General features: G+C 38.6%; 1 protein-coding gene across 40 annotated transcripts in view; it reads right to left on the reverse strand.

The window, feature by feature from the left end:
- The window catches only part of NRCAM (neuronal cell adhesion molecule), a 259,428-nt gene that overhangs the window by 116,581 nt on the left and 128,879 nt on the right, over positions 1 to 13,968 (reverse strand). For 37 of the 40 annotated variants that reach the window (XM_070424691.1, XM_070424688.1, XM_070424682.1 and 34 more), the window contains one exon: positions 13,736 to 13,809. The exons of the other annotated variants lie outside the window; for them this stretch is intronic. The gene's annotated coding sequence lies outside the window, so the exon portion shown is untranslated. The remainder of the gene's footprint in view (positions 1 to 13,735; positions 13,810 to 13,968) is intronic. 40 annotated transcript variants of the gene reach the window in all.

Raw genomic sequence — 13,968 nt, forward strand, 5'->3', positions numbered from 1 at the left:
ATACTGTGTTAATTTTACCTTATTAAATATTGAAGAAGGGCCATCACCATTGGGAAGGCATTAAAATATATTATATGAAATTAAACTAATTTGTCTTTATGGAATATAGCCTTAGAGGATCCCAGGTGCTATTTTTACAACAAACATCTATTTTCTAAAAGGCCATCATGTCATACATACAGGCCAACAAAACAGAGAAGCATAAGACAAATACATCCCTGGGTAAGTTGAGAAAAATAACTTGCCTCTATGTTGTGCTAAACGAAGGGCAACAGTGAAACAGGAGCAGGTCAAATGAGCAGTTCCAAAGAAGAATGGCAAGTGTCTGCCCTGATGCAGGCATATAACCAGGAGGAAATATGTCAATAATAAAGGGACCAGGAAAAATTTGTATCAGGTTTGACTTTACAACCTAGAATTTCTTTTCTAATTTATTATAAGATTAAATTTATGGTGCTGATTTTGTGGCACTAAATGTTTTATGCATCAACAGAAGCTGAACCATAAAAAACAATATTTTTTAATTCAAATACTTTTGATAAAAAATATTATACTATCAACTCAGTAACAAAAAAACCCTTTTAAAAATAAATTGTTTTACTTTACATTTATTCAGGAAACAAATTTTACTTATATTGAATGTGTATTTTAATAGAGCTAGATTTCAGTGACTCATAAATTCTCATTATAAATAATTCTTTATAAAATTAAAAAAGGAAAATACACAAGATTCTCTATAACCTCTAAATAGAGGTCAAACATTTAATTATACTGAAGAAGTATACAAGGCACAGATATATATAATGCCCAAAAGAGAAAGGATAATTTTGATATTAAAATGAATTTAAATTGTAGTGAAATCTTTAATATCATTTACAAGGAATTATACACAATTTGAACAATTTAAAAATAGTGCTATTATATATTCTAATAAATAAGTCCCACTCCTTTTATCAGGAAGCAAATTATTGACAGATGATAAATGTAATTTCATTACAGATGCCCAAGTATATTATATGTCAGCCAGATTCAAAACAATCCAAGTCAAATATGGAAAGAAAAAGAAAAACCCAGAAGGGCTTTTCCATAAACAAAATTTATATAAATTAAAATAAGTATTAGATAGTTCTCCAGAAAATAGGTTCCATGGTCCACATGGATCACCAATATGATTACTAAGACAAGAGGAACTAATGAAGAATTGGTACCAGGCACTTGGGAGGTCATTAGTAACAATAAGACAACTGCAGAAGGAAGCAAGCAGGGTGCCCCTGGCATGAACCACATGACTGTTTCTTATTCCATCCCATGTTTCTGGGATAAATGAAAAAAGTACCATGTCAAGTGTGGAGATTTTTTTTCTGCTTATCTTATGTACATGAGAAGTAGAAGGGAAATTAAATAATTTTTTATTCTTAAAAAAAAACGATAGTTCTTTTCCTTTTGATTGATTAAATAGAAGATGAATGGGCAGTGATATGAGTTTTGATTATAAAATACCTAAGAGCTCAAAATGAAAAATTTCTGAATATAAATTATGACTTAAAATTATTATTTGGGGCATTTTTTATGCCAGAATTTGTCCATGAGTACACATGAATTCCCTCTGCAGCCAACGCATCACATTAGGACACTATTTTTGAGACTTGTGATTCATCTTAGCACATACCCTAGGATTAAGCTGTCTTTCACCTAGAAATCTGAAGGAATTATTGAAATGAAAATGTTTAATGTTAATACCACCTTGGGTATTTTACATTAAACATGATCAGTTAGACACATGCCAAATAGTGTCTCTCTGATCATCTTTTCTAAATAGTGACCACCGGACAAAAAACAATAACCACAAACATAACAACAGAAACAAACAATGCAGCTCTTTCTTCTTACATTGGATTCAAATTTGTCTGCTTAGTAATAATGACATATTATCCCATGTTATTGCTCTAAAATTTTTTTCTAGTGACTCTTGGGAATGCTATGCCCTTGGCAAAATTTCTTTGTTTAGATCACAATTTGAGAAAGTCATTTCAGTCTAAATTGTGTACATTCTAGGTCCTTAGGTTAATAAGAGTTTTTGACCTTTTGGTTTCTACAGCCAGTTCTTCTCTTGGATGATTGATGGCATTAATTCTCCTCACATGTGGTCCATGGGAAAGCCCCCACTTCAAAAAAACTGTACTAATTCTAAGGACAACTGGGATGACTAGTTACCATGCTGCCAACTCGGTTCTCTGAGTTTCAGAGGTGGAACTCAACTAAGGCAGAGATGGCTCAACTTTTCATGAAATAATGAACCAAAAGCTCAGCTAAATTTACATAAAATGAGGAAAGGTAAGGGGCCTCTGTTCTCCAGCTACGACTTGTTTGATGCCTGGCGTCTCCACTTATCATTCCTACAGCCTCTCTAGTTGTGCGATGTAAGTACTCATGCATCTACCACAGTGATAGTTTCTGCTGTCCTCGTAGTAACTGCTTCCCTTATCTTCAATGTGCTTTCATTGAAGATGAAATATTGAAGCCAAATTAACCTTTTCAAAACAATGGTGGGCACATATCATTTCACAATCAAGAATTAAATGGGTTCAAGATCAAACATGATTCAAACTCAGTACAATAGATTCACAATCGGACACATTTCAGATTCAAATTTAAAATATCCCATGTTATTGCTCTGAAATTTTTTTCCAGTGACTCTTAGGAATGCTATGCCATGGTCATATTTATGATAGCCTTTCTACCTTCCTCTCAAGAGCAGCACTTCTGCATTTTGTATTCTCATCAGTAACACCGCCATCCATCCACCTAGTCTTTAAAGTCAGAGGTCAAGCCTTGCTTTTCCCCATTCTTCATTTCCAATGGGCATGTAGGTCCACTGAAATATAATTTAAACCAGTGGTTCTCAACCTTCTGGCCCTTTAAATACAGTTCCTCATGTTGTGACCCCCAATCATAAAATTATTTTTGTTGCTACTTCATAACTGTAATTTTGCTACTGTCATGAATCGTAATGTAAATATCTGATATGCAGGATGGTCTTAGGCGACCCCTGTGAAAGGGTCGTTGGACCCCCAAAGGGGTCGCGACCCACAGGTTGAGAACCGCTGAATTTTAAAACTGTCTCCTCTGCCCCTCTGGTAGGACCCTGGGTCAGGCACTCTTGCTTCTTATCATCTCTTGCCTACCGCTGGATTCTGGCTTCCAATTTCATCCATTTATTCTGCATACAGCTCACAGGGTACTTGTTCTAAACTCAGGTCTCATTATGTGACTCCTCTACGCAAAATCCTTAGGAAGAATCTCACACCTGTCCCAAACTCCTGGCCCAGACAACACTCTCCCACCTGCCTTCACAGCACCTCCAACTTCTCCCCCTTCAGTCATAGCAATACACTCAAAGAATATCAACTCCAAGGCATCAATAGGATGGGAACAGTCAATCTGTATGTGTATACTATAACTAGTGAGAGTGTCACTGAAGGGCAAGAGCCATGTCTTTTAATCCAGAGTGCACTGTTAGAACCTTTCACAGTTCCTTATTTGTAAAGAAGCCATCAACAATGTTTATTAATGAAGATGGTCACCATATAGGAAGTACATGCAAGTCCCATAAGTTAGTATTTTATTCATATTAATAAGACCCCAATAACTCCAGAATAAACTCTGATTTATTGTCAGTAAAGTAGTGAAAGTCTAGTTTCCAGTATAAGCAATGGTCCCATAAGTCATTCAGTGATTAGTGAATACTCTACTTTTATAAAAGAAAGTCTTTTAATTGTTTACTCTTTATAATAAAGCTCTTTCCATGCCTTTTCTATGTCTACTGGATCACTTACTGGATCAAAGCAGCTACATTTCAGTAATTTGGTCAGGTTCAGCAAGTCCATTATATGTAAATGTTTGAAATCTACTTCATCACCATACTTGGGGAATGTTCACCCTAGTGTTCAAACTTTGTTTTTAGGAAAATGAAAATGTCTATTAATTTACCATGAAGGTGCTCTGACAACCGTCAGCAACACATGGAAAGACCCAGAGAAAATTAGTGGGAAGGTTTTCTCAAGGGATGACTTCTGGTTTGGGTACATAACAATATTCATTTCAATTTAACGAATAGTTCAGAGAATGAACTAAGTACCCAGGATGGTGCAAGAGGCTGCCTAAGACATATTTATTTTCCCCCACTCCTCTATGGCAAGAAAGCTTTTTAAGGGCCTTTGAAAATATATTCCAGTCAAATAAGTTATTTTGTACAACATATCAATTCAAAGACTTTTTTTTTGTATTGAAGCATAACTTATAGTTAGATTCTCTATAAGTCTGAAATGTTAGACAACGAAGAAATATTTTATAGCACACTTGGAACTTGATAGATATATTTTTAGGTCATTTGAATAATTTTAATATGGTAGTTTTGTCCAGTTATATTTGTCAAATTCTTTCTTTGTGGTTTTTTTTTGGGGGGGGGAGGGGATTGCCCTAGGGAACAAAGCCATTTAGGAAACTGAATTAACTACATGCTCTCTGTGCTTACTGACACAAAAAAATAAATATGAACTTTCAGAAACCATTTCCCCTGTGCTCCTTCACGTGGATTGTTCTCTGCCTTCCATTCTCTCCTTTCATAACCTGTTCCTTGGGCCTTTCCTTCACCAAGCTAACAGCTTCTGTCAGCAAGGCTTCTATTCAGGACAGTATGAAAAGCTTTGCAGGAAAACGGATTAATCACGTTCGATGCTTCTCTTTGTTTACCCCTTCGGTTATTGTAGAATTCAAGCAAACCAAGAAAATGCATGTCTAATCACAAATGTGAATTCCCAGTTAGATAGTCATTTTGGTGCAATTCTCTTTTAAACATATCATGTAATGAAAGATCCTCTGAAAATCAAGTAAACTTAATTTTCCCAAATATATATTTCACATCAAATATGTATTATAATGATTTAAACACATACTCTGTATACCCTGAGTTCCAAAAAAAAGGCTTATGTATTCAAATGCCAAGGAAGTAATTAAATATTTTACTTTTTAATTTTCCATTAATATTCCCTGTGATACAGGCATACATAAGCATTTATTTTTATTTATTTATTTTTAATATATTTTATTGATTTTCTACAGAGAGGAAGGGAGAGAGATAGAGAGCCAGAAACATCGATGAGAGAGAAACATCGATCAGCTGCCTCCTGCACATCTCCCACTGGGGATGCGCCCGCAACACAGGCACATGCCCTCGACCGGAATCGAACCCGGGACCTTTCAGTCCGCAAGCCGACGCTCTATCCACTGAGCCAAACCGGTTTCGGCCATACATAAGCATTTAAAAATAATGGGTTTCAATGTCCTTAAGCAAATAACAAAAGTCATGTAGTCCATGAATTTCCAAAGTAGACCTTTGAATGGTCTTATTATTGCTAAGTTTAGATGGAATAAATACTTTTCATTCAAGTCTTATTCTTGAAAATATCAGAATGCCATCCTCCACCATTAATTTCATACAATAATTAAATGGCTTAAATATTGGTGACTTTACTACTTCTTTATATAATCTATATATATAAAAGGCTAATATGGAAAGTGTCCCCTTGGGAGTTTGACTGGGAAACTGGGAGTTTGATGGCTCGCTGTGACATGTGCTGACCATCGCGGGCAGTGTGGAATGAAGGAAGGCCCCGATCAGCCCTGATCGCCGGCCAGGCCTAGGGACCCTACCCATGCACGAATTTTGTGCACCAGACCTCTAGTAGTTTCATAATTCCCTAATATATAAAAGTTCCCTCTTGGCCCTAGCTGTTTTGGCTCAGTGGATAGAGCATTGACCTGCAGACTGAAGGGTCCTGAGTTCGATTCCAGTTGGGGGCACATGCCAGGGTTGTGGGCTCGATCCATGATGGGGGGTGTGCGGGAGGCAGCCAATCAGTGATTCTCTCTCATCATTCATGTTTCTATCTCCCTCTCCCTCTCCCTTCCTCTTTGAAATCAATAAAAATATCTTTAAAAAATAAAAGATATGACTGGTATTGGGAATATAAATTGGTATAATTTTTAAAAAAAGAAAAAAGTTCCCTCTTGTTCAGAAGGAACTTGTTTGCTCTGCTTTTCCCAGTGTTAAAAGACGTTTTTCTGAATAGAACTGATGGTTTCCGCTGTTAAAATGTTACAGTTAGAGCCTAAGACACAGAGGGCAACACCGTCACCCCACCACTACTGAATCATTTCTTCTATGCTTGGACCGTCTCTCAACATTTTAGAACATAGCTTTTTCATTATTTTTGTCATCTTGCTGAGAATTCTAGGGTCAGAAAGTTTAAAAAGTAGAAGTAGAATTCTTATGTAAATACCAAGTAAATGATACTAAACAAATAAAAACTCTCAATCACTCATTTCTTTGAAACCATTGGTTAGGCAGAAACCCATCAACATGAGAGGTTTTGGAAACAAGACATGGAAACATACGTAGTTTAATGGGGATTCATAATACAGCAAGAAAAGTCACCACCCTGAATGAAGCTGACTGGAAACAGAATTATCCTGGCTGGGCTGATGGGAATCCCTGCCTCTAGGAAGAAAGGGCTTCCAACTAAGATGCCAAGTTCACCAAGTGTCTAATGGACAGTCCATCTGCATCTCTCTTCCTGTTTCACTCCAGTGAAAACTGCACTCAACAAGTATTTTCAGCTTTTTCTGTTTACAAAAACTTTGATAACAAAAATGAAAATCAGGGCAGCATCATGCCCAGGACAGACAGATGGCACCAAGTGTATATGTCTTTAGCTATAAGGTAATTCCTTCTATGAATTTCATAGTGTACAGAGTCACTCTACATTACAGTGTAGAGCACTTCTGTGAGAGAATATTTCTGTAAAAAACCTCTTAGATCTGCCCTAACCGGTTTGGCTCAGTAGATAGAGCATCAGCCTGCGGACTGAAGGGTCCCAGGTTCGATTCCGGTCAAGGGCATGTACCTTGGTTACGGGCACATCCCCAGTAGGGGGTGTGCAGGAGGCAGCTGATCGATGTTTCTCTCTGATCAATGTTTCTAACTCTCTGTCCCTCTCCCTTCCTCTCTGTAAAAAAATCAATAAAATATATTTTAAAAAAACTCAACATCCTAGATCTGTGGTTTTGTTTACAAAGGCACTGATGTAAAATATACACACAGAAGACCCATGTGCAAATGGGCTCGTGTGAGCGACGCAGCAGCGGGTGAGGAGGCACATCCCGCACACCTCAGGTGCAGAGGCGGCTTAAGGAGGCATTGAAGGAACACATTAATCAACACATTCAAGGAATGCATTAATCAACGCTGCCACGTCAGCTGGCATGCCCCATTGTTTAACCATGCATGCTAACGAACTGGAGGCAGCAATATGAATGTGAATTTCCACCATGCTGCAAGAAACAAAGCCCCTCAGGATCGGCCCCAGGCACCCCGTCCTACCCAAGGACACTTGCCATAGAAATCATTCTCTCCTGTATTTGCACTAGTTTATGGACTTGCTTTCTACCACAGTCAACCAGAAACAAAGACACTTTACAGACCAGCTAAATTTGACAAAAGCTATAGAAATGCCTTCTGCAGATATGAAAACTTGAGTCCTTCCAAGAGATTTTTTCCTTTGTCTTACAAAAAACGAACGCTGTAATAAAAAGCAAAACAAAACAAAGCAAGAAAAAAAAAAGAGTGTAAGCATCTATTTGTGTATGCAGTCGAATGTGACAGCAACATACCGCATTGCCAGCAGGGGCCTGGGTCTGGCCGCCTGCTCCACACGGGCTTCATTTTCCTCCTGGGTAGTTCCCTAGATAACTCTCCTGTCAGGATTTGACTCCCTCCAAAAGCAGCCAGGGATGAAATGTCCAGATGCTGGAAGGAAGGACTCTGATAAAACCCCCGCAGAACTCGGGCACACATTTCTACCTTTGAGTGTACAAGGTTCCCTGGGCCTGGACACTTAAGGCTTTCTAGTGTTACCAACACTCAGAGCATCTCCCTCAGTAGGTTATGGTGCATGAAATTCAATAACTATTGACTTTGGCATGAGAAGGCTGAACATAAAGATCATCATTCTGAATGAATAAGAGATACCATTTATAATTATTATTTTAAATAAGCTTCCTCTCAGGAGCAGAGTTATTTCAGCAGAGGTACTTGTTGGGAACACGGGTCGCAGGGCAGTGGCTCCCTTCTCTGGGGGCAGAGTTCTAGTAATTTCAGTGAGCCCCCACACGAAAGTCCATGACCCATTGAATTAGCCTTATCTCATTACCAGCTCTAACTCTGATGACACTAGAAAACATTTAAAAACTGCAAGCCAAAAGTGCAGCAAGGAAAAAAATCTAACCCATTGAGTGTCTGCAAATAGCTATCTGCAAAGGTCATTGCATCAGCCTTTTGGTGTATAAATGCTAAGTTGCTACACATTTCCTCTTCTGGAGTGTAGTGACTCAGGCAATTTTCTCATTCCAATTTCAAAGCAGATATTTCTCTCCCCTAGACCACAGTGGGAATAGAGGGGAAGAATGCTTGAAAGTTGCAGGATTCCTTTAATGACTGCTAGCACTAATTGTCGGTGCCACAAAAACATAATGCCTCCATTCTCCTCACTCTCTCACCCTTATACGATCACCCACCTCTCACCCTCTCCTAAGAGAGTATGCTGATGTCTTTCTTCAGATACCTTTCAACTGCTCTTCCTGAGCCTTCAATGACAGCTAACAAACTGAGCAGTTCAGAGTAGTGGGAGGGGAATATGGTGAGTTTCCAGAGAAAAAACGAATTATGAGGACAGGCCCTAGCTGGTTTGGCTCAGTGGATAGAGCGTCAGCCTGCAGACTGAAGGGTCCCAGGTTTGATTCCAATCAAGGGCACATGCCCGGGTTGCAGGCCTGATCCCCAGTAGGGGGCATGCAACAGGCAGCCAATCGATGATTCTCTCATCATTGAAGTTTCTATCTCTCTCTCCCTCTCCCTTCCTTTCTGAAATAAATAAAAATATTTTTTTAAAAAAAGAATTATGAGGACAGGATGCAAAAGGCAGAAAGGACTTAATCAATAAAGGCATCCCAATCATGGATGCCATAACTCAAAGCTAAATATCAGGAAGTGTATTATAATTCAACCTCCCTACAGAATCACTGTACACGTGGTTTAATATTCTTCCATCTGACCTCAGGTCACAGGGTGTTACTCAAACTCCACACAGAAATGGAAAGATGGACAGTGCATGAGGATGGAAGAACAAAATGTTCTCTCTCTCTTTCAGTTTCCAGGAATGCTCAGCTCTGGTGAGGAGCAGTCACTCAGAGAAGAATTTGCCACAGTCACGGTGGAGGGACTGCCCAAGGGTGTTAATATTCAAGAGATGTGGTCACTCATCATATATCAGGACAAAAAGGAAGTTAGTAAGGATAAGAAAATATCATTCTGGTTTTCAAGCTGACTAAATACCTCATCGATTTAAAACAATAAAGATAATCACCATACTGTTGTCTGTGGGGTTTTGATGTTTTTTGTTTGTTTTGCTTAATCCCTTCACCTTTTGCACACAGCCTCCCAGTGGGGAGGTAGAAGAGGGTATGGGGGGATAAATGGTGATGGAAGGAGACCTGACTTGGGGTGGTGAGCACATACTACAATATACAGATGATGTGTTATAGAACTACTAGAGGCCTGGTGCATGAAATTCGTGCAGGGGCGGTGAGGGGGAATCCCTCAGCCCAGCCTACACCCTCTCCAATCCAGGACCCCTCGAGGGATGTCCAACTCAGACATCCCTCTTGCAATCCGGGACCACTGGCTCCTAACCGCTCACCTGCCTGCCTGCCTGATCGCCCCTAACCACTCTGCATGCCTGCCTGATTGCCCCTAAACACTCTCCCCTGCTGGCCTGATCACCCCTAACCACTCTCCCCTGCTGGCCTGATCACCCCTAACCACTCTCCCCTGCTGACCTTATCGCCCCAAACCACATCTGCCTCAGCCCCTGCCACGCAGCTTTGTCCAGAAGATGTCTAGTCTATCCGGTCTAATTAGCACATTACCCTTTTATTAGTACAGATACTCCTGAAACCTATATAATTTCACTAACCACTGTCACCCCCATAAATTCAATAAATAAACAAATAAATAAATAAAGCAGTGAATATCCTTTGTGTAGGTTTAGACCCCTGTCTTGGTTTTTGTAAATTCTAGGCTTCCTGGGGTAACTACTTTATTCATGAGCTTTTCAACTCTAGTTTCATGAGGTAAGTATTCCTTGTGTGGATGATACAAGTCTCCTGTATTTATCTCCTGTCACATAACATGGATAAAAATGTTCTCAGATTTAAAATGATGCTGTAGGACAAAATTTTGATAGATCTCTTTACTCTTAAATAGTATTAAAAACAGTAGTCCCATTTGGGCTGTCATAAAATATTGATTCACATTTACAAATCAACTTAATTATAAGATAGTCTTTTTACTGTCATCAGTTTTACTATTATCTATTCAATATCTGCAGTTGACCCTTGAACAACACAGGTTTTAACTATGTGGGTCCACTTATATAAGGATTTTGTGGGGTTTTTTTTTCAAGAAGTGCCTGTACTGTTTTTGAACAGTGGTTATGAGTCCGTGGATGTGGAGGGGCAACTGTATACTAGTATATTGATCTACGCTATTTTATATAGGGGATTTGAGCATCCTCCGATTTTGGTATCTGGAGGAGGTTTTAGAAATAATCCCATGTATATACCGTGGGATAACTTATGGTTTGGGGGAGTTAAGGTTTGGGCGAGTCAAAAGTCATACACAAATTTTTTTCTGTATGAGGGCTCAGGGCTTCTAACCTCTGCGTAGCTCAAGGGTCAACTATCATTACCATCCTCCTGAGATATATGCATAATTTTAAAAAGCTAGTACTAAGAGTCCAGGGGAAAGAACAACTTTCAAGTCATTAACCAAAACAATCATTAAAGAACTCTAATAACTTGTCAGAAATTTCTTTTTATATAGCTTGCCAGAAAGGGCATGCTTTAAGGTACAGCATGACCAAGATTCTTCTTCAGATTCATAGTTACAACCAGAAACAAACTTACACAAATGCAACGAGACAAGAAAACCAGTCATTTTATGGAGTGATTTGGGGGTGTCCCTTCTCTTCGCTCTGGTTGCTACTGCAATTCCACCATTGCTCTCCTGCGTTTTAATTCAAGGTTTTCAAGCCAGGTGGCAGGCAGATTTTCCTTGGAGAGAATTTACACATGAGCATTAATGATGAATGTGAACCCAGTTTTTATATATAAACTGAAAACTGGAAGAGGTAGCACTTTCCAGAGAGAAGGATGTGGGGATAGGAGTGGGCGTTCACACACCACAGCTCTGGCTGCTCCCATCTTTCGGAGAACATAACACGCACACCAGTGAACGTGGGAAAGACTACTGAAAACAGGAGCTACAAAAAACTTTCTGATTCTAATGTCAGAGGCCGAATTCTTGAATAGCCTGGGGACTTCTGAATACAAGTGTGCTTTAGAAATTCGGGAAGTTTTAGGGAGTCTTTGTGAGGCCAGGGAAAGAAATGGGGAAGACAACTCAGTATTTAGTTTCAACCCGATTAAATCATTTACAAAGATAAAATGAGATATTTCAGTGGCTTCAGTTGTGCATGACAACTAAAAACTCACTTCATTCATTTAACAAAAGACTGGCCAAAAAGATCAATGAGAAGAATGTAGAATTGAACCTTTTCACTATGACTTAGTCTAGAAGACAGAGACTTTAAGTCAAATAACTCTCCCACAATGAATGAAATAGAAAACAATAGAAACTGCCAGGTAAACTCCGTTAGAAACCAGCTGAGAGCATCCTCAAAAGTGGGACAGCACCCTTTACTGAGCCCCATCTCTGTCCCCATAAAAGGGCCGGATGTATTCCTTTCTGGTGGTCCCTTCCCTGGCCTTGTCTTCATGTATTTTCTCCTTTTACTAGAAACAACCATTTACAGATAAGTTCCTGGTCTTGCCATCTTTTTACCTCTCCTAGGGTCACACAATATACTGCCTACAGAAGAACTTGCAATAACTTACTGCTGATAGTATAGTAGTGTTTCATTGATAGGCTACTCTACTTAACATCATTACTTCTAATCCCTAGTTCCTAACAACTGTGATTTGGTGAATACATTTTCATGTCCCTGTCAGATGGATGGGTCTTGCTATTATATTACATTGCTTTACCTCACAAGTGTTCTTTATTTTATGAAGTATGGACACTTGTTGGAGGGGTATGTATAGATGTATCAAAACATTATAAAAGAAGACATTTTACATTAACTAAGGAGGCTTTCTATTAAAACAGCCATTTATACAGATTTTAAGGCTCTTTTGGTATTTGTCATACTCAATTCAGCAATATTGTTAGTCTTCACTAATTTTTACTTCTCAAGAACTCTTCAAGCAAAACAAAATGTGTGTTATTTGATTTACAAAGTAGCGTTCTTAGTTCCCAGACTACCGATTTGGGGATTTCTGGTGGATTTTGAAACAGCATAAGAACTAGTCATATAAAATCAGTTTCAATACAACACAATGCGAGCAAGTTCAAATAAGGCATGAATCATTTCCTTTTAAATACAAAACAACATCCGAATGAATCAATTAAAGAATTCTCCAGGACAAGAGACATGTTTAGAATGTTTTACTACCTCAAAATCTTGCATACAATCTTTTCTTAATTAAAGTCCATGAGAGTTTATTTGCCAAATGAAACCTAGGAGATAAAGGACTAAGTGTCTGAACAATCATGCTCTCATGAAAATTTTAAGAAAGCCATTATTGGTTGAGCTATGGTTCTCTGAACTGTGTTCCAGATCTCCAAGTTAGATATTTTTCATGAAGTTCAATACTATAATAACAGCCTTTCAGAAGGCATCATAGGCCTGCTAGAGTCCATTCTAAAGTTGATAATTCTAAGTGACTAAATAAGCGAAAACGGAGTGAGCAGTGGGGGTGAGAAATGAGAGGGGAGGGATTTACAAAGCAGAGCACACATATCGAAGTAATATTTAAACTTTCCAAAAGGACTTTTGTATTACTTGGACTTCACTGTGAGACAAGAAAAATCACGTACAGATGATATGTTCTTGGGAGATTTTTGATAAGCGATTAAATCAAAAAGAAAACTCTTGTCATTCCTTGTCATTTTAAATCTTTAATTCTTTCAGAAAATATTGTTTACTAGCAAGGCTTGTATTCTACTGTCTATTTCCTGAAGTTTATGAATCATAATTTAGTAAAACAAAATTGTTTTATTATGAAAGGACACAAAGGGCTGATTTTCTTCACTGTGTATATTCTATGTATTTGGTCCATCCTTTTTGACAAGAAGCTTTTGCATGTATATTCCTACTCTGTATTTTATTATACTCTCAGGATTAAAACGTATTAAATAAGGCAATAATACTATATAATCACATCATTTTATAGTATAATTCCCTTCTTTTTAAAAAAATTCCCTTCTTTTTCATTGATTTCTGAGAGGAAGGGAGAGGGAGAGAGAGCTAGAAACATCAATGATGAGAGATGTTTCAAACATCCTGCATGCCTCCTACTGGGGATTGAGCCCGCACCCAGGCATGTGCCCTTGACCGGAATTAAACCCAGGACCCTTCAGTCCGCAGGCTGACACTCTATCGACTGAGCCAAACCAGCCAGGGCATAATTCCCTTCTTTTAAGAAGATAAACTCCTACCTTTGAAGGTCTGAATACTTTGTTCTTCTTTTTAATACTTAAAACCAAATGTCTTCTCAGTATTGCTCTGTGGGCTGAAGAGTAGGGGGAAATGTTAATAAGCCATTTGTCATCAATCACAGCAGATTGTCAATACATTAATTCCAAGTGACTCCCTAATGGGAAAGACAACTATAGAGGGACCCCGGTAAGGGAATTACGAATAGATTTGGCAAAAACACTTCACTGCTGGT

This window comes from Myotis yumanensis, unplaced genomic scaffold (genome assembly GCF_028538775.1).
Source record: "Myotis yumanensis isolate MYYU_CA2020_CCGP unplaced genomic scaffold, mMyoYum1.0.hap1 SCAF_9, whole genome shotgun sequence".
Classification (NCBI taxonomy): Eukaryota; Metazoa; Chordata; class Mammalia; order Chiroptera; family Vespertilionidae; genus Myotis; species Myotis yumanensis.